General features: G+C 36.5%; 1 protein-coding gene across 5 annotated transcripts in view; it reads left to right on the forward strand.

Annotated features, from left to right (window-relative positions):
* Window positions 1-24,334, forward strand: part of LOC119867493 — a 680,463-nt gene that overhangs the window by 531,555 nt on the left and 124,574 nt on the right. The gene's annotated exons all lie outside the window — the stretch shown is intronic.

Below are 24,334 nucleotides of genomic sequence, written 5' to 3' on the forward strand. Positions count from 1 at the left end.
CAGGTCATGATCTCAGAGTCTTGGGATCGAGCCCCTCTTAGGGCTCCCTGCTCAATGAAGGGTCTCCTTCTCCCTCTGCCTCTCCCTTTTGCTCAGTTTCTTTCTCTCTCTTTTTCTCTCTCCTTCTCTCTCTCCCTCTCAAATAAATAAATAAAAATAAAATTTTTATTTATAAAAAATAAAAAGACATATACTCAAGGAATAAAATTTATTAAAATTAATAACTTTTACTATTTAATCAAAGAAATTCTTTTTTTAAAAGATTTTATTTATTTATTCATGAGAGACACACACACACGGAGAGAGAGGCAGAGACACAGGCAGAGGGAGAAGCAGGCTCCATGCAGGGAGCCCGACATGGGATTCGATTCCAGGTCTCCAGGATCAGGCCCTGGGCTGAATGTGGCGCTAAACCACAGAGCCATCCGGGCTGCCCTAATCAAGGAAATTCTTGTGAAGCTGTTTTTTTTGTTTTTTGTTTTTTGTTTTTCTTTAGTGTGGAAGGGAAGAATATAATGACTACTGGTACAGTTTAGTGCCACAGCCTTAAGTTACCAGCAGCTTATTCTTGGTTGGTTGTGCACATTGACGCACAATACCAACACAGTGAAAAAGCAAGAAACATTATTATCATAAAAATGGTTTTGACTTCATGGACTGCCTGAAAAGTCTCAGGGACCTCAAGGATCTGCAGACCAGACTTTTACAAGCATTACTTTGAGATTGTACTCTCCTTCTGCCAAATAGTTCCTTGATAATTCTGGAAGAGGAATTTAAATAGGGTAAAAAGGTTGAATATAAATTTTTTTATTCCTTCAGTCCTTAGTTCTCCTTGTTGTACTATAAAATTTAAACAAATTTTGGCCTTTTCACATGCTATAAAATTCTGAATTCATTTCTTTTTAATTACTTGTCTGGATTTTTATGGTCCCTTGTCTATGACTACAAGTTATTACACTATTTTGATAGGCTTTTTGAACAGCATGTTAGGAGGAAAAGAATAAACAAGTGATAAGTTTTTCCCAGTCTATAAATTAGTTACTATGCATGAACTGCTCACCAGGTAAAGTCATTCAGGGCAACAGAGTATCTTTCACTAATCAACCTCTACATTAATTTACTAATTTCTCTGTACCTCCCAAGTGAGAATTCTATTTGGATGAATTATTTGTGCTCCTTAATTTGAATATATGATGAATGTATTATGATGCAATTAAAGATACACAGATTCTGCATATTAGATCTTTTCTGCAACTAATTCAAGAATGAAATAACATATGTTGTTTAGAAGTCAATTGCAATGGGTAAATGATAGAAACTGGCCCTAAATTGAACCTAAGGTGAATTCCTTTAGTCTGGGCCATTGTAAACTATTTAATTCTTTTTTTTAACTATTTAATTCTTAAAATACCTTCTTAAAATAAATTTAAAAATTTATTCCAACTAATCCTTTATGAATAAAGGTTAAATACTTAATCCTATGATTTTATAAACCCATGGTGTCTAACAAATTGCATGTTTATTTTACTCTGTTGTCCAGATCAGTTCATACAAGTTCTTAAACAAGAAGGGTTGATGCTTAAATATAAGACCTTATGTGATCTGTGAGCCCTTTATTTTAGATTCTGAATATGTCACTAATTTATTATACTCTTCCTTTTTTCTAGTTGTAATCTAATAGTAAGAGACAATAGAGAACTTCTACTAACTTCACCTACTTCACATCATAACATTTTAAATAACTTTATTATGAACAAAAATAAAACTGAAATATTTACCATAAGAGTAGTACAGATGGGGATGGAGTGAAGGGAAGTATGTCCTCCTTAAGATTTCAAAGATCTCCTGCCATTTCTTTACTAAGGCAGCACTAACCAGAAGCCTACATCTGGGCTTTCAGATTTCCCTCTTTCCTGGTATGCCAATAACCCCCAACCTTTCTTCCTTAAAAGCTACTCATTCTTCAAAGACTTCCTCAGTAAAGTCTGGTGACTTCAAATTCCATAGTTCTCCCTCTTGAAGATTTACAATCTGGGAATACTTCTGAGATTTCTTCAGCATTACCATAGTGTTCAGTTCTTAATAGGCACCCAAGGAAAATTGTTATGATCAAGTATAAACTGTCAGAAAAAACGAAAACTGAAGTTAGTTCATTACAAAATGGTTTTTTTCGAGTGATTTGTTTCATATTACGATTTTGGAAAATCAACACAAAATTTGGGTGAAAACAATGAAAAATGAAAAATTGGGGTGAAAAGCAATTTCCTTAAGGAAATTAGACATTGTTTTTATTTTCTTAGGGCTCAGTAATTTTGAGCAATGAATTTTTTGTAAAAGAAAAATAGATTTTTTTTTTACTATGGACTGAACATTATTTGTAGTAAAGAAGAAAATAAAGTCTGTCTTGTTTTGTCAAAAGACTATGTATTGAGAGGATTGTGGAGTGTCAGCAAAACTGACAGTTTAGAGAAGAAAGTAAAATTGGAACTCTGCTCAGTCTAGTTCTATGGGCTTAAGATCCAGAAAGGAATTTAAACTCACATCTATAACAAGAGTTAAAAATATTTGTTTCTGTTGAAACAATAAGACTACCATAGTATTACCACTTTCTTAACTGTGTGGTTAAATTTTTAACAGAAATAGGCATTGTAGGGACACCTAGGTGGCTCAGTGGTTGAGCATCTGCCTTTGGCTCAGGGCGTGATCCTGGAGTCCCGGGATCAAGTCCCACGTCAGGATCCTTATATGGAGCCTGCTTCTCCCTCTGCCTGTGTCTCTGCTCTGTCTGTCTGTCTCTCTCTTTCTGTCTCTCATGAATAAATAAATAAAATCTTAAAAAAAAAAGAAATAGGCATTGTAAATATTGGAAGACACAGTTTACATTTTTGCAGATGTATTGGAAGCTTAGAAAGGCCAGAAAAGTAAAATTCAGTATATCCTGAATTTAGAAAATCAATAGCATACCTGAAAATTATGGAAAGGAGGATTTTTAAAGGCTTCCTACTTGTAACAGAAAACGTATATACTTTTAAATCTCTTATGAAAACCTTCATAAGGAAAGTGCATGACTTATATGCAGAAAATTTTTAAATGTTGTTTAAAAGTATGTTGAAAGACTCTAATAGAGTTTACAACTATAGTGTATTAATGATCAAGGAGACCAAAGACTATAAAAACACTAATTTTGACCAAATAATGTAAAGTTATAGTAAATATCCTAAACAGATCAGGGAAGGGAGTGGCCCTAAAATGCACTGAAGGTGCACCTGGGTGACTCAGTCAGTTGAGCATTCGAAGCTTGGTTTCCACTCAGGTCATGATTCCAGGGACATGAGGTTGAGCCCTGCATTGAGCTCTGTGCTCAGTGGGGAGTCTGCTTGGAATTCTCTCTCTCCCTCTGTCCTTCTCCACCACCCCCAACTCGCTCTCGCTCTCTGTCTCAAATAAATTAAAATAAAATAGAATACACTGAAGGACTACACAGCAAAATGCAAAGAAATATTTGTAAAAGAAATGCATTCAAGGTAAGATAACCCTACCATTTCTAAAAACATACTGCAATAATAGGGAAGGGTTGGAATAATAATTATACATTAGGACAGAATGGCTCAAATATTATATATATGCAATATATTATGTATATATACAAACATATACATATTTGTTTCTCATCCCTTTAGTTTCTATCATTTATTACAATTTAATATATGAGGAATAATGTATAATATAACTAGTTAATGAAGAAGGGAAGGATTATTCAGCAAGTAGGAATAGAAAACAAAGAATTTGAAAAATTGCCAGTTATGATGACTACTTCATTCTACATACACAGATAAAATGTGTATGTTGTGAGCCAAGCTAAAAGGAAAAAGCTACTATGGAAACTGAAATTTTGCAATGGGGAGATTCCAAATATTACTCATTTGTCTAAAGAGTGTCCGTTAGATTTTAATTCCCAGTGGTTTTTGCAGTGTCTGCATCTTTGTCTCCCCTCACAACTAGCACTGAGCTTTTCACACCTTAAGCTGCAATGTACTTTTTGAAAGACAGTTGATAGATTTATTTATTCACCTATTCAAATATTATTATTGAAAAATATTTGCCACATTGGCTATTTAAAAGTATATTTTTACCTCTACAAAGAGTGTATCTTGACCTATCTTTTATCCGTAACACACAGTTTTATCTGTTTTGCCTACACTCTACTTTCCTACAAAAAGAAAAGCAATAATGGCTAAAAATTAAAAACAACCATGTGCCTTTAGCTTTTGTATTATACCGTGTTGTCCATGAACAGAATAGTTGGGTAAATCAGGCTTTGCGATAACGGAAACCTGAAGAGCAGAGCCTTTCAATGACTTTCTTCATACCGTAATTCAGAAACACTAGTTCGAGCTTCATTTTCTCAGTATAATGATTTTGGCCATGGATAATTTGTAACCAAGGTCTCCATATGGAATTGGTCTCATTTCAGAATGAAAGTAAGATTTTATGAGAACAGCAAGATGATGGTCAAAATAATCTTTCAAAAGTCAGGAGATAACCTTATCTGAAGAGAAAAATACTGTGCAGTGTGTTCTAAAATAAGAATTTTGCTCCTGATCTCACTTTTCTACCAAGGAAACTATAAAAATATGATAAAATAGAAGCTATTACTTGGGTTCAGGGAAAATTGAAGGTATTTTATTTAAATGTTGCTCTTTCTCCCAGTGTGCTATTTGTTGTTGATTTTTTACATGATATAATTTCATAGTATTTTGATGGAATTTTGTACTTAAAATAAATCTTAATATAATTTCTATTATTGACCTGAAAGTTCAGAGGCAACATTATCAAATAGTAAGCAACATCTGTGTAAAATTTTATTACGTGACAAAGGTATCTCCATCGCTTCTGGCCATGTTAGTCGGTGGCATTAAAAGTGCTTTCCCGGTGTTTTATAGTTTGTGTCTATTCCTTCATGTTGGTTTCTTGTCCTTTTTGAAAACTAAAGTCTATACAAATCTGTGATTATTTTTCTATTTGAGGAAAGACTGCATTCCTTTCTTCCTTCTTCTGGATGGCTATACCCATTCCCTTCCAGTTTCTCAGCCTATCACTGCTTAGTAAAATTGAATCTAATATAATTCCATATGGATGACCATGTATTACTTTGAATTTCCAGAATCATTTATGGAAAAAGAACTGGTAATATGTATCATGAGTCTTGTAGAGGACAATCACTTCCATAGAGTCTATTTTGCAGAATGTGTTAGGACCTATGGCACTGTATTTAAAGCTGGTGAAATTTGGATAGATAGGTATGGATAGATGGGTGACTGGCTTGACGGATGAACGGTCCAGAAAGTAGACCTCTATGTCTATTCCTGTATCTATACTGTACCTACTAGTGGAAGAGTCCAAAATATATTTTCCATATCAATCAGATGAAAGCAATTTGGAAGAAAATAATGTTCACACCCATGTATAACGAATGGGCTCAGTGTCTGAATAAGCCGTTTGATTGATAACTGTTGAAACTAATAAACACTTATAGGCAATTAACTACTTTACCTTCAAACCAGTTGAGGAGCATTATATATTTGTGACAGCTGTTAGTACCACAAGATAATAATATGAGAAAACAATGGCTAAACAGTGATTTAATAACTTCCTTCTTCATAATTCAAGCTATTCACCAGCCACTGTGAATCTACTGCTCCCTATAACAGCTATCAGAAGGCCTCAAACATAATAGACATACAGATGAGGGCTTCATTTAAAATAACTACCATTTCTAACTACTTATCATGGTCTAGGTAATTTTCATACATTATTTTTTATCCTCACATCCAAGCTGGAAGGTGGATGAACTTCTCGATTACAGAAACTTTCCATGCACAGATGCGGTGGTTACAGAGTTGATACTTTGCTCAAGGCCACAGGGGTAGTAGTAGCAAAAACAATATTTGAATCCAGGTCTGTTCCACCATACAATCATCTAATGGCAGGTAACACTAATCCTCACAACTACCTTTTAAGATATATTCAATTATCTCCCTGAATTTGCAGATCAGGACATGTAAGCATGAAGGGACAGTCACACATTTGGGGAAACTTAACCAGAAGAGATATTGGACCAGGTCTCGTGTCCTCAGATCTAGGTTCATGGCAGCCACTGCAGGTAAAGAAAAAGACCCTATCTCATATACAAATTTGTCCAAGGCAAATCAGCACAGAAGTGTCACTGAAAGGCAGACCTTAGTCTCTAGATTTGAGTGGCCTGAGACTGGCAAAAATGCTCCCTGCCCTTTGGCTTCTTAAGAGTGAACAGAATCTCCCAAGTAGCCCTGAAGACCAAAATCCACAGTGAGGTACACCTGACACTGAGTCTAGTGCCCCACTAAAGAGTGCCGAGACAAGAATCCCCCCCAAAGTTATCTCTGTTCCTCCTTCTCCTTCTCACAACCAGGTTTCTGACATCAAAGTTTACTGTTAAAAGCATCCTTAATAGAAATATTACTGTATATATTTTCACTAAAGAGAAGAATGTCAGGGAAATTTGTCATGATATGTGTTTACTGTAAGTTTGACATGCATTATTGTTAGATCATTCGGCTCTCCTTCCATAATTTTTCTATGCAATTTATTTATGTGCATATTTAAATGGTATGCCACTTAATTGAAATTATAGTGTGTTCAAGCCAGATTTGACACTGACTGGCAGTTGCTGTTAAGGAATACTTGGAACCTGTGAATGGGTCATTTTCCAAACAGTACAGATATAACCATTTATCTAGCAGAATATTTCAGGAAACCAAATAGCTGATATTGCCAATATGAATACCTCATTCATTCCAGGCAGGGTTGTGTCTTATTCACCTTTCTAGCCCACAATCCTAGAATTGCATATGATATAACAGATAGTGGTGCCACTAGTTCTTTCTTACATGAGGACTCTGCCTACAAATCCGAAGATCTTGGAAGTAACTTTTCAAAAACTATTCTGTCCTTGGAATAATTCCTTAAAAACTTAAGTATCTGTACTGTGTACAAAAACAGTCCCCCCAAAAAACAGTCCCAGTGTTTGATTCAGTTTTCTATAGGTGTCATCCAGATATTTATTAGAAAAGTACAGCCTATGGCAAAGGGAACAAATCTGGACTATCACAGATGGAAGATTCTTAATAGGGCAATGGCCCAAACAAGTTCAAGGAACCAATGACAACCCCAAATACTTCAGATTTTATTTTTGAATTTAGAAAGGCTAAAATTTTATAGAGAACAGATGCTTTATCTTCCTTTCCCTCTCCCTGGTGTCTCCTACTCAGTGACTCTAGACTTCAGGCACATGACTTAAACACTCTGGGCCTCCATTTCCTCATCTGTGAAATAGGGTAATAATAATGCCCTTCTCTTTGAGTTGATGGGTGGATTAAATGAAGTGAAATCATTAAAATGCACACATTAGCTATTTGGCATGTGGTAAGCACTATTTTTTAACTAACATATTATTAAGTTGTTCCATTATTATTACTCCATGATTGTTATACATCATGCAGCAGCTTTTAAAAACTAATTTCACAAAAATTTGAGGTACCTCTATGAATATTAAAATATTAGAAACATAATGAAATGAGAATTAATAAACAACCCGAAGGTCACTTTGGTGACTGCACTCATAAAAATCATAAAATGGAGATTATTTAAATGTCTTTTTTTTTCAAACTAGATTACGTACCATCCTAATGTGTCCTACAAAGAAACTTTGACCCTATATCAAATGTACCCATAGTGCAAAGTGCTTTGACATAAGAAATATCTGGCCACCTTGATCTCAATCTCTTTAAAACTATACTTTCCCTTGTAGCTTTTGTTCATCAACTAAAAATCAAGTAAGTAGGTCAGTAGTCAGTTTATTGAAGCTACTTGAGGTTTCAAATACTTTCTAAGTGCCAGAGAGTTTGCTATGTGCTTTTTATGTGTTTATTATTTCATTTAATCCCTATAACTATCCCCTGAGATAGATATCCCTATTTTACAAGTGAGGACATTGTTTTTCAGAGACTTCTTTATTTGATACAATTAACTAAGAAATGGTGGGTCAGAGTCTAGAATGTAGGTCTATCTATCTCTTAAGGCTGTTCTCTGTATACCACACACTACTTTGTTTATTTTGAACAACTCATTTTGACTGACTACTCCATAATAGTACCTCATAACATATACCCTAAAGTTATCTGAGAATTGCCTTTAGAATATGACATCATGACCCTATAGAGAAATACTAGCAAAATTTTCTCACTGCTGACACTAATTAAAATGATATTTCTGTTTAATTTGGGGAATCCTGGCAACATTTCCACATAGAAAGTATTCCTAGGGAGCAGCTGTAGAAAAATCTCCATAAACATTTCATTTGACATTCTCATATTTTACATTAGTGCAAGTGTTTTGCACACCCCAGGGATGTGAAATGCTCTATAAGAAATGTAGTGAGCTGTCAGTCAATGCCCTGCAGGAGGATTTATGAAACAGAGTCCTACAAATGTTGTTTGTTTCTTCTCAGCTCAAACTGCACAAATTATTTGAACCAAATTGGGGGGTTGTGGGAAGCTAATACAGAGATCCACACCCCCAGGAATGCTGAATAAATACCTATGGCCCCACTGGCAGACTATTTATTACAAAAGTCTAAAACTTTTTGTTTTGAGATATTGGTTTTATTTGAATCCTGCAGTTTTTTGAACAATTACTCCATTTGTCATCATCATCCTTTTTTAATGAAAGCCAGACCCTCCTCCTTGAACTGCTCTTCTCCCTACAGCCAGGAGAGAGAGGCGGCCTGAGAGGAGCTAGGTGCTTTATGCTGCTGTGGTTTACCCTCCGAGACAACGAAGAAGAAGCAGCGTCAGTCTCCAGGGGTGGAAAGGGCGGCACTGACTGGGGGAAGGTGATGGTTTCCTGGGAGAAGTTTAAGCTTTTAAGGGTCAGAGTTTTAGTTGCAGGTCTCCAGCTTTCTTAATTTCATGACTTGGGCAAGACTACTTCTCAGAGACTCCACTTGCTCATCTCTAATAAGGGGGAAGTAATATCGTGAGGATTAAATAAGTATTTTTTAATGTATATTTTTTATTTTGAGTTCAATTTGCCAACATATAGTGTAACACCCAGCTCTCATCCCGTCAAGTGCCCCCCTCAGTGCCCGTCACCCAGTCCCCCCATCCCCCCACTCACCTCCCCTTCCACTACCCCTTGTTCATTTCCCAGAGTTAGGCCTAACATAATGGCATTTCTAAAATGCCTGGCACATAGTAAGTATAGTGTTTGCTAAATACTATCATTGTTTTCACTATTGTTGAGGCCATAATGCAAAATAACATTGTGTCCTGAATACATACTATTAGATATCTACGGGATTTTTTACATCATTAGTTGCCACTTAAACAAAGACCTTTTTTTTAAACTTTAGATATTATAGACCAACCCAGTAATGTTCCCTTTTCACTTAGTGGCTGCACATATGGTTTTAATGGAAATGAACATCCTCTTCTGTATTTCTTCTTCAGTTCCATTATTCTCCAGGAGTCTAGATAGTACATTGCTTCAGATTATCTCACTAATTACTTAAATTCTGTTGTTTAAATATAAGGTTGTAAAATCATCATCTACTTCCAGATAGGAAGAGTAATACACAATGTAAATATATTCAAAAGAATCTATCTTTACCATTTTATCCTGTATGTTTAGGGATCCAGTTAAACCTAAGTAGGATTATAATTATTCTCCAAAGAACTATATTACTTGGGATTAACATTGAAGCTATTCATTTTCAAAATGGAATACTCTTTACAGCTCCTCTTGGACCATCCTGTTTCATTATTTCTGGTATAATGGCAGTTGTTTTAATCAGCAAAGAACAAAACTCATAGAAACAGTGAAATGTGTTTCTTTGGAGTTGTAGAGAATGTTTCATCCATAGAGGCAGAATGAGCTTTTCTATTTATTTTTGTTTTAGCAAAAAAGTGTGTGTATGTGTGTGTGTGTGTGTGTGTGGTGTTTCAGACCAGATGAAATTTAGGTTTTGTTGTCACGTATTAATACACCAGATAATGTAACAGAAGTAAGTAAATTAAATTTTCAGCAGTCTATGAGGTAACAAACACAGAAAAAAAAGGAGTATCACCAGGATTTCAAATGTGAAGATTCAAAATTTGTCCATCATCCCAATAATCTGGAGAGCTCCCTACTTCTATCTATTTGGCTCTAACTAGATCACTGTTCTCCAAAGTGATAAATGAGATATTGGTGATGTATAGGTGAGAATTTATTTTAATAATTATTTATTTTAGCATGCTTTAAAAATTTAATTAGAATATTAAATTATGATGTACAGTTTCCTTTCTTAAATAAAAATGCTTACATAGAAAGAGACAACTGAAAGTAAAGTATTAAGAAAATGGTATTATAGAAGCTCATGGAGAAATGTCAAAAATTGTAAAGGTGGTATTCAAATGACTGAAGTTCAAGAAATACTGATCTAAGTGACGATTAAAAATGTGTTGCCACATGTTAACATTGTTTAATATAGGAGTTATTTTGTTGGCTGGTTTCCCAATATTTTGAGTGAAAAATACCTGATGGCTTAAAGAAACCGGGTTGTGTCATACTGCAGAGTCTTGCCTAACTACATTAGCAGAGGAATGTGTAGGCATTTTTCCCTCTCTTACTCCTTACTCTAAAATAAATCCCAGATGGAGCAAAGATCCAAGGGGAAAAAGTAATTTTGTTTTACAGTATTAGAGTAAGGGATGGTCTTTTAAAGCATGGCATAAATTTCAGAAGACTCCAACAAAGACTTATTGATTGTACTATTAAAGCTTTTTAGAATTTCTGCATAGCAAGTAAGTAAATAATAAAATCAAAACACAAAATAGAAAAGTTATTTGCAGTATATTTATGATGGACAAAAACTAATTTCCATTATGTATTAAAAGTCTCTCAACACACTAAAAAAAAGATAACTAAAGGATTATAGAGAAACAAAGGTCATGAATATAGGTCATAGACCGGGAAACACAAATGGCTTTTTTATTTTTATTTTTTAAAGATTTTATTTATTTATTCATAAGAGACACAAAGACAGAGGCAGAGACAGAGGCAGAAGGAGAAGAAGGCTCCTCATGGGGAGCCTGATGCAGGAATCAATCCCAGAACTCCAGGATCTGCCCTGAGCTGAAGGCAGATGCTCAACCACTGCCAGGCATCCCGATAAATGGCTTTTAAACATATAAAAATGTGCTTAATCTCTTTCATAATAAAAGAAACACAAGTTAAAACCTAACATTCCTTTTTTACTTGCTAGGCAAAAATAAAAATATTTTATTGGCAAAATAAAAATATTTAATAAATATATTGATAAATATATTGTGTGCTGATGTGCCCAGTATCAAGAGTAGATAATGTGGAATAGGATATACAAAAGTGAGGAGGAAAGGAAAATAAATTATTTATTGCTGTTTATAAAATTTTAGGTTTTTCCAGGGGTGCGTGGGTAGTTCAGTCAGTTAAGTGTCCAACTCTTGGTTTTGGCTCAAGTGAGGTTGTAGAATCCTGGGATGGAGTCTTGAGTCAGGCACTGTGCTGGCAGGGAGTCTGCTGGAAATTCTTTCTTCCTTTCTGTCTCCGTCTGCCCCTCCCCTTTTCGTGAATGTTCTCTCTCTCTCTCTCTCTCTCTCTCTCAGATAAATACATTTTAGAAAAAAATTTTTAGCTTTTCCCAACCCAAAAATAAGACCTGAGGCTATTTGGTGTTTTTGTTGGTTCCTTGAACTTGTCTGCTCATTGCTCTAACAAGAATCATCTATCTGATGTTATGCATTAGAAAGAATGAAATCTTGCCTTTTGCAACAACATGGATGGACCTAGAAAGTATTATGTTAAATGAAATAAGTCAGACTAAGAAAGACAAATACCATATGATATTACTTATGTGGAATGTACAAACTAAACAAAAAGCAGAATCAAACCTATAAATACAGAGAATGACCTAATGGTTGCCAGGGGAGAGAAGAGGGGATGGGCAAAGTGGATGAAGAGGAGTGGAAGATACAGACTTCCAGTTATGGAATGAATAAGTCATGGGAATAAAAGGCACAGCATAGGGAATATAGTCAATGATATTGTAATAGCCTTGTATGACCACCAATGGTAGCTACCCTTGTGGTGAGTGTTTACTCCTGTGTTATACACCTGAAACAAATGTAACATTGTGTGTCAACTCTACTCAAAATTGTTTGGGTAAAATAAGTACATACAGATACATGGATGAAAAATGCAGGAAACTGAATCAAATACTAGAGTATTTTATGCATATACCTAGATTTTTTTAAAAGGAATTTAGAGGATTGAGTAATTTTTTTAAGTCATTTCCAGGACTTGTAGGCAGAGCCTTTTAACGAGAAATGTGGAAATCAATGGTTTACCTAAATCTGCCTTAAATGCTCAATTCCATGCTTCGTGCCAATGCAAGCATGCCCAGATCAAATGATCAAGGGAGAGAGTGGAAGGAAATGAATTATGAGATATAGCTAGAGGTGAGCTCTTTTAGGCTTTGCAGGCTTTGTAAATATATTGGATTTTATTCTAAGTGTGATATGCAACTACTGGAGGCTTCTATTTCTGAGCATGTCAATATTGACATGACCTAATATATAGTTTTAAATTAGAGAAGATGATTATAACTACTTTCTAACTATCTATGGTGTCTCTTATTTTATATAAGAAAGGCTATTTTACTTTTTGTAGAACTTACTGTTTTAATTTTTAGACTATGAATGTATGCCTTTCTCACCATAGAAAATTTAGAAAATACAGAAAAATATTTAAAAAGCAAATAAATACATCTGTAAATCTAACCCAGAGGTCAGCAAATTATGGCCAGCAGGTGAACCAGCTGTGTTTCGTAAATTAAGTTTTATTGGAACACAGCCACACCCATTTGTTTACAGTTATCTATGGTTGCTTTCCACACCACAAGAGCAGAGTTGAGTAGTTGTGACAGAAACTAAATAGTCTGCAAAACTTAAAATTGTTACTACCTAGACCTTTATAGAATAAATTTGCTGACCCTGTTCTAACCTTCTGAAATAATGTTAATTTATTAGCACATTTTTCAAAGGTATGTTCTAGACATATTTTTAAGGAGTCAAGATCATACTCTAACTGCAGCTCTATATTTCGCTGAGTTGATTTACATTTATACCATCAAGATTTCACATATAATTAATATTTATTGTGAAAGATAGCCATTTTTAATGCTTGCATACATTTTATCTTATAAATATACCATCATCTACTTAAATAATTCCTTATTTCTTCTATTTTCTGACATGGAAGTTTTTAAAATTTTTATTTATGGTAATACCAGAGTGAATCTCTTTATTTATAATTGTTTGTATTTTTTATCATTTCCTTAAGCTAGACTCTTTAAGGTGAAATTATGAAATCAAAGAGTATCATTGTTTTTAAGACTCCTGATAAATATACTGAGGTTTTGGGATGCCTGAGTGGCTCAGTGGGTTGAGCATCTGCCTTTGGCTCAGGACACGATCCCGGATTCCTGGGATCGAGACCCACCTCAGGCTCCTTGCATGAAACCTGCTTCTCCTCCCTCTGCCTGTGTCTCTGCCCCTCTCTCATGAATAAATAAATAAAATCTTTAAAAATATAAAAATAAATAAATAAATAAATAAATAAATAAATAAATAAATAAATAAAAAACTGAGGTTTTAAATCATTGTTTCCCCAAACTCTTGGCCTCCACACGGTTGTATACATCATTTGGGTAAGCTATAGCAGTGGAGATTGCTTGGAATGTCTTGGGGAAGTTACTAATTTTTTTGTATTTTAAATGTGAGTGAGGATAATTATAAAATAGCTAAAATAGATAGATAGATAGATAGATAGATAGATAGATAGATAGATAGATAGATAGAAATAGCTAACCTTAACTTTGGATAGAGCATTGTTCTAAGTGATATACATATCACTTATTATAATATATTAACTCATTATCATATATTAACTCATTTAATCCTTGCAACAACCCTTTGGGATGGGTTCTATTATCCCCATTTTAAAAGTAAAGAATAAAACCTAGGCAGTGTGACCCCAGATTTCTGGCATTTAATCAACATGTTGACCTGTTTGAGCATTCCTGTATCTTGTTTCTTTTCCTGTTTGTGTTCACTCCTATCATATTCTGCTACTACCAAAGATTATGTCCTGTGTTAAGCTTTTAGGAAATATGTTTTGGCTCTAAAGGTCCATGACTTCAAAAAAGTTGAAAACCAGGGCACCTGGGTAAGTCAGTTGGTTGAGCATCTGCCTTTGGCTCAGGTCAATCCCGAGGTCCTGGGATTGAGTTCTGTGTCAGGCTCCCTAAGCAAGGAACCTTTTTCTTCCTCTCCCTCTGCCCACCCCCCACCCCCACTGCCACTTGTTCTTCTCACTCTATCTATCTCAAATAAATAAATAAAATCTTTAAAAAAAAAAGTTGGAAGCCCATTTATTTCAGGGACCACATCCTGTTGGCAGTAGAGATTAATTCCTGTTAGATACTTCTCCTACCACCCCCTAAGGCCTTCTCAGTGTTTCTTTCTTCATTTTCTCATCTCCCAGTATATTGTCTGGTTGATATTTATCTTCAATGTTTAAAGTTTATATATCGTGCTATTATTGAAAAAATGGTTTGGTTTATTTCTTATTATTACTACTACTATGAACACAGAGGCAGGCAGAAGCAGCCTCTAGAAGCTCAAGGAAAATTTTATCTCCTATTTTTAAAAAAGATAAATGCAGACACAACGTTGGTTTGATGTTATAATTACTTCTTTCGGGTTTCTAGCTATTTTTAAAACAAATTTACACCATTTTGTGCTTGGGTGAATCCTCAAGGATAATGTTCAAGAGATCCTCCAATTATTTTTCCAATGGGTAAGCTCCACCTCTTAATTGTTTTAATTAGTAAACCTATGAAAATTAATTAAAATTGGCATCATACTTCCAAAATTGCATACCACTTACTACTCAACATAAAATCTTAATCAAAACATTGAAAACACTTGAATCTAACTTTCTTTAATTGTCTAATATGCTTGCTTGAGGGGGGAAGAATGAAAACAATAAGGAGAGTAAAAAGAAACTGACTTTTCAGGGAGTTTACAGGACCTTTTAAATGAATGCTTCAAAAAATAATGATGATGATGTCACCAGTTTGTTTGTTTTCCATTCTACGAAGACACAGAATTTGTTTTTAGTGGAGATGTCCACCCTGATGAGGGGGAAACCATTCAGTTATATCAGGATCCCTGGCAGCTTGGTATGGAGGTGAACCTCCAGTGCAGCCTAGGGAAAAGGCCTCAGCTGGGATTCAAGCAGAGTAAGGAAGGGGAAAGAAAGATGGTCTGGCAAACATTTGAAGGAGAGCGCTCCTACTAAGTGCCAGGCACTGGGTTAGATGCTTCCTCCAAGGCCACCTTACTTTTTTTCCCAAAAACAACTAGGCTGAAATTTGTCAGTATTAACTTCATTTTATAGTTAATGAAATCAGATTTAAAAAGATTAAATAACCTGCCTAAAAGCCATTCTGCAAAGCAGGACCTGATCTCTTCTCCATCTTCTCTCTTTCCCTTGGTGGTATATGCACTGTTCTACAATCTGGATCATGTCCCCCCTTCAGGGTCTAATCCAAATTCATCCCTGCTGTGGCCACTTCAAGGAGGGAGGTAGTTATCTGAGCTGGCTCCTGAACAGGAGTAGGTGAAGTATAACAACAAAACAGTAGCAACAATAAAAACTAATTGAAATTCAGAGTATATTGTATGCCAGGCTGTGTTTCAGATCCATTAGCTCATTTCTTTCCCCTAACAATTGTAAGAGGCAACTACTACTATCATGATCTCTTCTCTCCAGAGGAAACTAAGTCATCAGGAGTTTAATCCCGGAGTTATAAAGTTAGTAAGTGGCAGAGCTGTTGTTCAAGCCTAGGTCTTATCCAAGAACTGACTTTTAATCACTTTTCTTGGAAGACACACATGCACAGCTTTAGCATCATCACCCAGATATGATCTTAAGCAAGTACAAGTATAGAGCTTCTTAAAATAAAGGAAAGACTAGAAGATGAGGCGAGGGAGGGGAGATTTTGAAAGAGGTGCTAAGACTAATAAGGTATTATAGGGCCAAATATTTAACTTTTTAAAAGATTTTTGTTTATTTTGTTTTGCAAACATTAAGCCCTATTTCTGTTTCTTCACTAGCACTTCACCTGCCATTATCAACATTTCTGAACTGAGCTTTTCCAGCTGATGAAAAATTATCAGAAAGATATGAAAGCTGATACAATTATTATACAGTGGGAAAGATTTAGCTAAATGTGGATTATTGTTTATTTGGAATAGTTCTATCAATACCTTGTTAGGTGAGGGCCAGAAATCTCAGTTATAAAAAAAGTGCACCTAGTGGCTCAGTCGGTTAAGCATCTGACTTTTGGTTTTGGCTCAGGTCATAATCTCATGTTGTGAAATTGAGAGCCCTATGTGGGGCTCCACTTAGCAGTGAGTCTGCTTGAAAATTCTCTCCCTCTGCCCTTCCCTCCAACATTGAGTGTGTGTGTGGGTGTGTGTGTGTGCACATACTCTCTCCCTCAAATAAATCTTTTTTTAAAAGTGAATTATGAAACTCAGACTGCATTATCCAGTGCATCTAGTAGACAGCTAATAAATGTTTTCTTAAATGCATGCAAAATAATGCTGGACATAAAGTGTTTTATTTAAGAACTATGCCTTAGTAAAATTTGCGACCTGCATAGAATAAACTAAAACTGTTTTGAAAAGAAAATAGCATTTTCTGAAGGGCTAAGGCTTGTCTATGCAAATTAGATGATTCCTCAAATATATTTTCAGTAATGGCTTTTATAAAAAAGTCACTATGCCTGCTATTTTCCCAACTATTGCTTTTATGCATATGCAGTACAAATACATCTTTCCACATTCTTCCCACCTGATTTGATATCAAAGCTGATCTAAGCACTTTCTCCTGTTGTGTGTTAGGTGTTTTATTTGTAATATGTCTCTCCTATTATATGCAAAGACATGCAAAATAGAGGAACTGGCAATATTTATTCTTAGGCCCATTTGTTTTGGAAAGTTTTCTTGAAGCCAGCCTTCACACTTATTCTTCAAGCATAATGGATGCATATGTTTTGAATTTTTCTTTGGATGTGTTGTAAGACAATGGTATCAACAGTGTTCTCTAATAGTCTATTAGTATCCTTTCCTCCACTGGTATTTACATCTCTTTTTTTTTACCTTTTTATTTATTTTTATAGTAAATTTTTACTTCTTATTCTAACTAAATTCAACAATTAATATATAATGCATTATTGGTTTATGAAGTAGAGGTCAGTGATTCATCAGTCTTATGTAGCACCCAGTGCTCATTACATCACGTGCCCTCCTTAATGTCCATCACCCAATTACCCCATCCCCCCACCTGCCTCCCCTCCAGTGACCCTCAGTTTGTTTCCCATGATCCCATGATTAAGAGTCTCTTGTGATTTATCTCCCTTTCTGATTTTGTCTTTATTTTTTCCTCTCTTCCCCTATAATCTTCTGTTTTGTTTCTTAAATTCCACACATGAGTGAGATCATATGATAATTGTCTTTCTTTGATTAACTTATTTCTTTTAGCATATCCTTTAGTTCCATCCACATCGTTGCACATGGCAAGATTTCATTTTTTGATGGCTGAATAGTATTCCATTATATATATGTACCACATCTTCTCTATCCATTCATGTGTTAATGGACATCTAGGCTCTTTCCATAGTTTGGCTCTGTGGACATTGCTACAATAAACATTGGGCTGCAGGTCCCCCTTCAGATCACTGCATTTGTGTCTTTTGGGTAGATACCTACTAATGCAATTGCTGGATTGTAGAGTAGCTCTATTTCCAACTTTTTGAGGAACCTCCTTACTGTTTTCCAAAGTGGCTGCACCAGCTTGCATTCTCATCCGCAGTGTAAGAGTGTTCCCCTTTCTCCACATCTTTGCCAGCATCTTTTGTTTCCTGACTTGTCAATTTTAGCCATTCTGACTGGTATGAGGTGGTACAAATCAAATCCACAATAACATGGGTATCTCTATCATGTATGATGCAATAATAGATATTAATTAATGATATAAATGCATTTTTTATCATATTTATAACTTGATTTTGGAATTCTTGAAACTTCTGTAGAGGGAATGCTTGGTTCCAGAACACGGTATGAAAACCATATAGCTATAGGTAGTAGAGGGTCATTAAAGGTGAGAGACATAGGCAGATCTGTATTTTATAATGACATTTCTGGTTATGAAATGGAGGATAGGTTAAAGAGTAGACATCAGAACGCAAGAGATCTGCTAGATCTGCTAGAAGGTTGTAAGAGACAATGGAGGTTTAAACTTTAGAATATGAATGAGAAAAGATGCAGTATTTGAGATGTAAAATTAATAAAAATTAGATGATTATGAGTTATAAGAATTGATAAATAAGATCATCAATGGCTTCTTGCTTTAGAGACCACCATAAGTAGTGGTGAAGCCACTAAAGACAGCATGCTAAAAACAGAGGAATGTGTTTCTGTTGGTGCACAGTGAAGCAGATAAAGAATTTGATTTTAAACATAGTGAAGCTAAGATACTAAATGTCCAGCGGACAGCTGAATACAGATCTAGAACTCAAGAGAAAGGGCTGGTTGTGAATTTGCCACCCAGATTAAGCAGTCCGTGGGAGTGATGGCCAAGGAGAAAGTAGAAATTGAAGACAGAAGAGGGCTCCAGGCAAACTCTGGGCCACTGTTATAGAGTACACAGAGGAAGAGCCACTGATGACATCAGGAAAACTAAGTCAAGCAGGAAAGAGTTAATGTTCCAGAGATGCACAAAATAGAAACGTGGAAGTAAGAGGGTGTAGGCAGTGCTAGGCCACAGAGAAATGCATTTTTATCTCATTCCAGATTTTCCTCTTCTAAATCCCTGCGCACCTCTGTCTTCTGTCATTCCCTATCCCCCCCCCCAAAAAAATTAAGCCTCAATAAATTATTTTACTTCTATTTCACAGAGAAATTTGATGCTATCAGGCATGATGTATTTCATGCTCCAGTATCTTCACTTTCACAAACCATTCTCCCATATGAATCTTTCCATGTTTCCTTTTACCACTCCTGAGGAAGCTCTGAGTCTTTTTCATTCTTTCTCTCTTTCATTCATTCTTTCTTTCATTCACTCTTTCTACTCCTGACCTTGTTCTCATGCTAGCTCCTCGTCCCCATTCCTTTAACAAATATGGTCTTCTGAGGGCTTCTTCCTTTAGTTCTTAAAATATGTATACTTCTGGGGCACCTGGGTGGCTCAGTGGTTGACCCTCTGCCTTCAGCTTAGGTCATGATCCCGGGGTCCTAGGATGGAGCCCCGCATCAGTCTCCCTGTGGGGAGCCTGCTTCTCCCTCTGCCTGTGTCTCTGCCTCTCTCTCTGTGTCTCTCAAGAACAAATAAATAAAAATTTAAAATATATATATATATGTATACGTCTCCTGCCTCCGCACTGTCTTCCAGGTGCCTATGGCTTCCAGTCACTGCCCTCCTTCCTTCTTTCCCAGCACAAAGTCTTGAATGATATTATTTATACCCTCAACATCTCATACCTTTTCTCCCACTCTCATCTTCATCTCTGTAGCCTGTCTTTTCTTCCACTCCAATGCTAAAGTCCTCAACCAAAAGTTACCAGTGACTTTTAAAGCCAACTCCTCCATCCCTTTCTGTGATCAACTCAATCAACCTCAGGCCTCATTGGAAATTGCTGGTAGATCAGCCTATCTTCGTGTTCCTACGCTGCTGTTTTGTCCAGGCCCTCTTCCTATCTCTCTGCCAGTTGTGTCTTTGCTTTGCCAGTGTTTCTTCCTCCTCCTAACTCACATAGTGGCTATTTCCTGAGCTCAGCAACTTGAGGTTATTTTCTCACTCTACAGCTACTCAATTTCAGACAGTTTATCTAGTCTGCCAGTTTAACTTGCCCTTTCTATTACAGTGTCTCTCAAGTCTGTATCTCCTGTCCTGTCAGAATGATTATCTATGTACTCCCATCCCCCTCAAGCCATCTATGGATTAAAACAACCCCTCACTCACCAGTGGCCACTACTGACCCTGGGAGCCACACAGGTATGAGGTCACTTCCCTGGAGTCATTAGTCTAAGGTCTGAAGATCTCCAATAGTTTAGAATAGAAATTCTTAAACTTCAGCATGCATCAGAATTTACATGGAGGGGTTGTTAAAACACTGATTCCTTTTTTTAAGGTTTTCTTTTCATTCCAGCTTATTAACATACAGTGTTTATGTTAGTTTCCAAGGTATAACATAGTGATTCAGCATTTCCATGCATCAGCTGGTGTTCATCACAAGTGCACTCCTTCATCCCCACCATGTTATTCAGCACATCCCTACACCCATCTCCTCTCTGGCAACCATCAGATTGTTCTCTATAATTAAGAGTCTGTTTCTTGATTTGTCTCTCTCTGTCTCTCTCTCTCTCTCTTTCTTCTCCCTTTATTTATGTGTTTTGTTTCTTAAATTCCATACGTGAGTGAAATCATATGGTATTTGTCTTTCTCTAGCTGCCTTGCTTTGCTCAGCATTATACTCTCTAGCTCCATCCATGTCATTGCAGATGGCAAGATTCCATTCTTTTTGATGGATGAATAATATTCGTGTGTGTGTGTGTGTGTGTGTACACTATATCTTTATCCATTCATCAATTAATGGACACTTGGGCCGCTTCCATGTCTTGGCTATTGTAAATAATGCTGCTATAAACATAGGGATGCGTATATCCTTTGAATTGCTGTTTTTGTATTCTTTGGGTAAATACATAGTAGTGTGATTGCTGGATCATAGGGTATCTTTATTTTTAACTTTTTGAGGAACCTCCACACTGTCTTCCATAGCGGCTGCATCAGTTTGCATCCCCACCAACAGTGCCAAGGGTTCCTTTTTTCCTACATTTTCACCAACACCTGTTGATTCTTGTGTTGTTGAGTTTGGCCATTCTGACAGGAAAACACCAGTTTCTTGACTCCACCTTCAGAGTTTTCTGATTTTGTAAGTCTGGAGTAGGACCAAGAATCTGTATTTCTAGTAAGTTTCCAAGTGATGCCAATGCTGCTGATTCAGAGCAATACTTTGAGAACCACTAGCTTAGAACAATGGTTCTTAAACTTAGCTGCACATCAGAATCACTAAGATAGCTTCTTTTTTATTACTGTACTGCTATTCAGGAGCCACTACATATCTATTAAATCATAATACCCGATAGTGGGCTTCCCAGTTAATTCTAACATGAAATCATGGCTAAGATCTACCTGCATGGGGAGCTTTGGGTGCCTCAGTCAGTTGAGCATCTGCCTTCAGCTCAGGTCATGATCTCAGAGTCCTGGGATTGAGCCATGCATCAGGATCCCTGCTCATCAAGGAGTCTGCTTCTCTCATATGTGCTCGCTCTTTCACGCTCTCTCACATTTTTTTTCTTTTTAATTCATGAGAGACACAGAGAGAGAGGCAGAGACAGAGGGAGAAGCAGGCTTCATGCAAGGAGCCTGATGTGGGACTCGATCCCAGGACTATGGGATCACATCCTGAGCTGAAGGCAGATGCTCAAGTGCTGAGCCACCCAGCCATCCCTCTCTCTCCCTCTTTTAAGTAAATAAATAAAATCTTAAAAAAAAAAAAAAAAGATCTACCTGTGTAGAAGTAAAGAGAAAAAAAAAACCTTCCCCCACAGAAAGCTCTGGGTAGGGTTTCTTAACTTCCAACCCATGGTTCCCTTAAAGGTTATGTATCCCACAAAGTAATATGCAAAAAGGCTGTATGTAACTGGGAAGGGTGTAAGGGCCTTTAATTGTCTCTCTCAAATTAAAAATCACTAAAGAAACTAATTCTCAGACAGAGCTGGCCTGTCTGCACAGTCTCTTACATCACATATATGCGGCCATTACTAGTTTCAAAATCCCTTCTGTTCATGTGGATGTTCCTTAATAAGTTAAAAATAGAGCTACCCTATTACCCAGAAATTGCACTACTGGGTATTTACCCCAAAGATACTGATGTAGTGAAATGCTGGGACACCTGCACCCAATTTTCATAGCAGCAATGTCCACCATAGCCAAACTGGAAGGACCCTTGATGTCCTTTGACAGATGAATGGATAAAGAAGCTGTGGTCTATATATACAATGGAATATTACTCAGCCATCAAAAAGGATGAATACCTACTATTTGTTTTGATGTGGATGGAACTGGAGGTTATTATACTGAGTGAAGTAAGTCAATAGAAGAACAATCATCATATGGTTTCACTCATACATAGAATATAAGATATAGTGAAAGGGAGTATAAAGGAAAGGAGGGAAACTGAGTGGGGAAAATTAGAGAGGGAGACAAACCATAAGAGACCCCTAACCTTCGGAAACAAAGCGTTGCAGAAGGGGGGGGGTGGGGGGTTGGAGTAACTGGGTGATGGGCACTGAGGAGGGCACTTGATGAGATGAGCACTGGGTGTTATATGGTGGCAACTTGAATTTAAATAAGTTTTTTTTTAAGTGAAAAAGATCTCTTTTGTTCATACATTGAGGCTTCCATAGAAAATGTCTACTTTACTTACATAGTTTCAAGCCCTGAAATAGTAATCCTTGCCTATTTAGTTAGGTTAATAAGCAATTTTTTCAAAGTGCTTAAATGAAAGAGGAATCTAACCTCTATCCATTATTCACATCTTAACAAAAACCACTTCAATTAGGTTGATTTTATACTCTTACATGTCCTAAAGCAATAGGTATTTTGAAAAGGCCGGAAGAGGAGTACAAAGAACTTTGTAAGGGGTCTACAGAGAAATTTTTAAAAATTAGGATACTGGGGGCAGGGGGTGGCACCTGGGTGGCTCAGTTGGTTGGGTGCCGAAGTCTTGATTTTTGACTGAGGTCATGATCTCCAGGTCATGGGATTGAGTCCTGCTCAGCTCAGCAAGATTCTTGAGATTCTCTCTCTCCCGTTGCCCCTCCCCCACCTGTCATATCACCCCTATCCCCATCATGAGCACACGTGCTTTCTCTCTCTCTGTCTCTCTTAAAAAAAAAAAAATTTAAGACACCGAGAACCTGAAAAGATTGGGGAAGCCATCTGGGTCAGTAGAGGGTGTGTAAAAAAAGAAAGAATACACAAAGAATAATTTTTAACAATAATATTCCAGACTGATGTGTGATAAGAAATAGACAATTCTCTTCCTTTTTTTTTCTTCTCCCATATTTATCATATACAGACTCAGGGTGATTAACTGAGGAATATACCATTTGCACCATCAGTTAGTTTTGAACAATGTAAACTATAAAGCCAGACAGGGCTGGGTTTCCAGATGCAGCTCTGCTGTTACTGACCAGGCAGCCTTGGGAGATTCGGGCAACCTCTCCAAACCCAAATTTTCTATCTGTGAAATGGCAAGTACTCACTTCATAAGGTAATCTTGAGAACTAAATTTTTGTGAAGTACTTATTACACTGCTTCAGCTAGCAATTGTTCAATAAACAGCTGTGTCACCACAACATGGCTAGCTTGTGGAACAAATAGGCAATTAGTGACTGGTCTAAAAATGCATCTATGTTCCTATGAGAAATTTTTATGTTCCAAATAAGATATAGTCTCTGTTACACAAACATTTAAACACTTATTTTAAAAATTCAATTTACTTTTTTAAGGAACTGCTGATCTCTTCAACTGCCATTCCTATTTACTTAGCTAATCAGCTACCATCTTATTCTCACAACTAATATAAACTTCATCCTGTACTGAGAGGTCCTTAAGAGCAAGGACTGTGTCTTTACTGATAATCATTTATTGAGCATTTATATGCCCAGTGGTAGACATAAAAATATACATACAATACAGTTCCTCTCCTTATGGGACTTTTTTTTTAAAGATTTTATTTATTTATCCATCCATGAGAGATAGAGACAGAGGCAGAGGAAGAAGCAGACTCCCTCTGGGGAGCCTGATGCAGAACTCGATCCCAGGACCCGGGACCACAACTTGAGCAGAAGGCAGATGCTAAACCACTGAGCCATCCAGCCATCCCTCCTTATGGGTCTTAAATTCTACCTGGGGAAAATAATATACAAATGCAATTCAAGTTAATACATATTATAATAAAGATATGTGCCAAGAACTATGGAGTATAGTGGGATCCCTGGGTGGCGCAGCGGTTTGGCGC

This window comes from Canis lupus, chromosome 34 (genome assembly GCF_011100685.1).
Source record: "Canis lupus familiaris isolate Mischka breed German Shepherd chromosome 34, alternate assembly UU_Cfam_GSD_1.0, whole genome shotgun sequence".
NCBI lineage: Eukaryota > Metazoa > Chordata > Mammalia > Carnivora > Canidae > Canis > Canis lupus.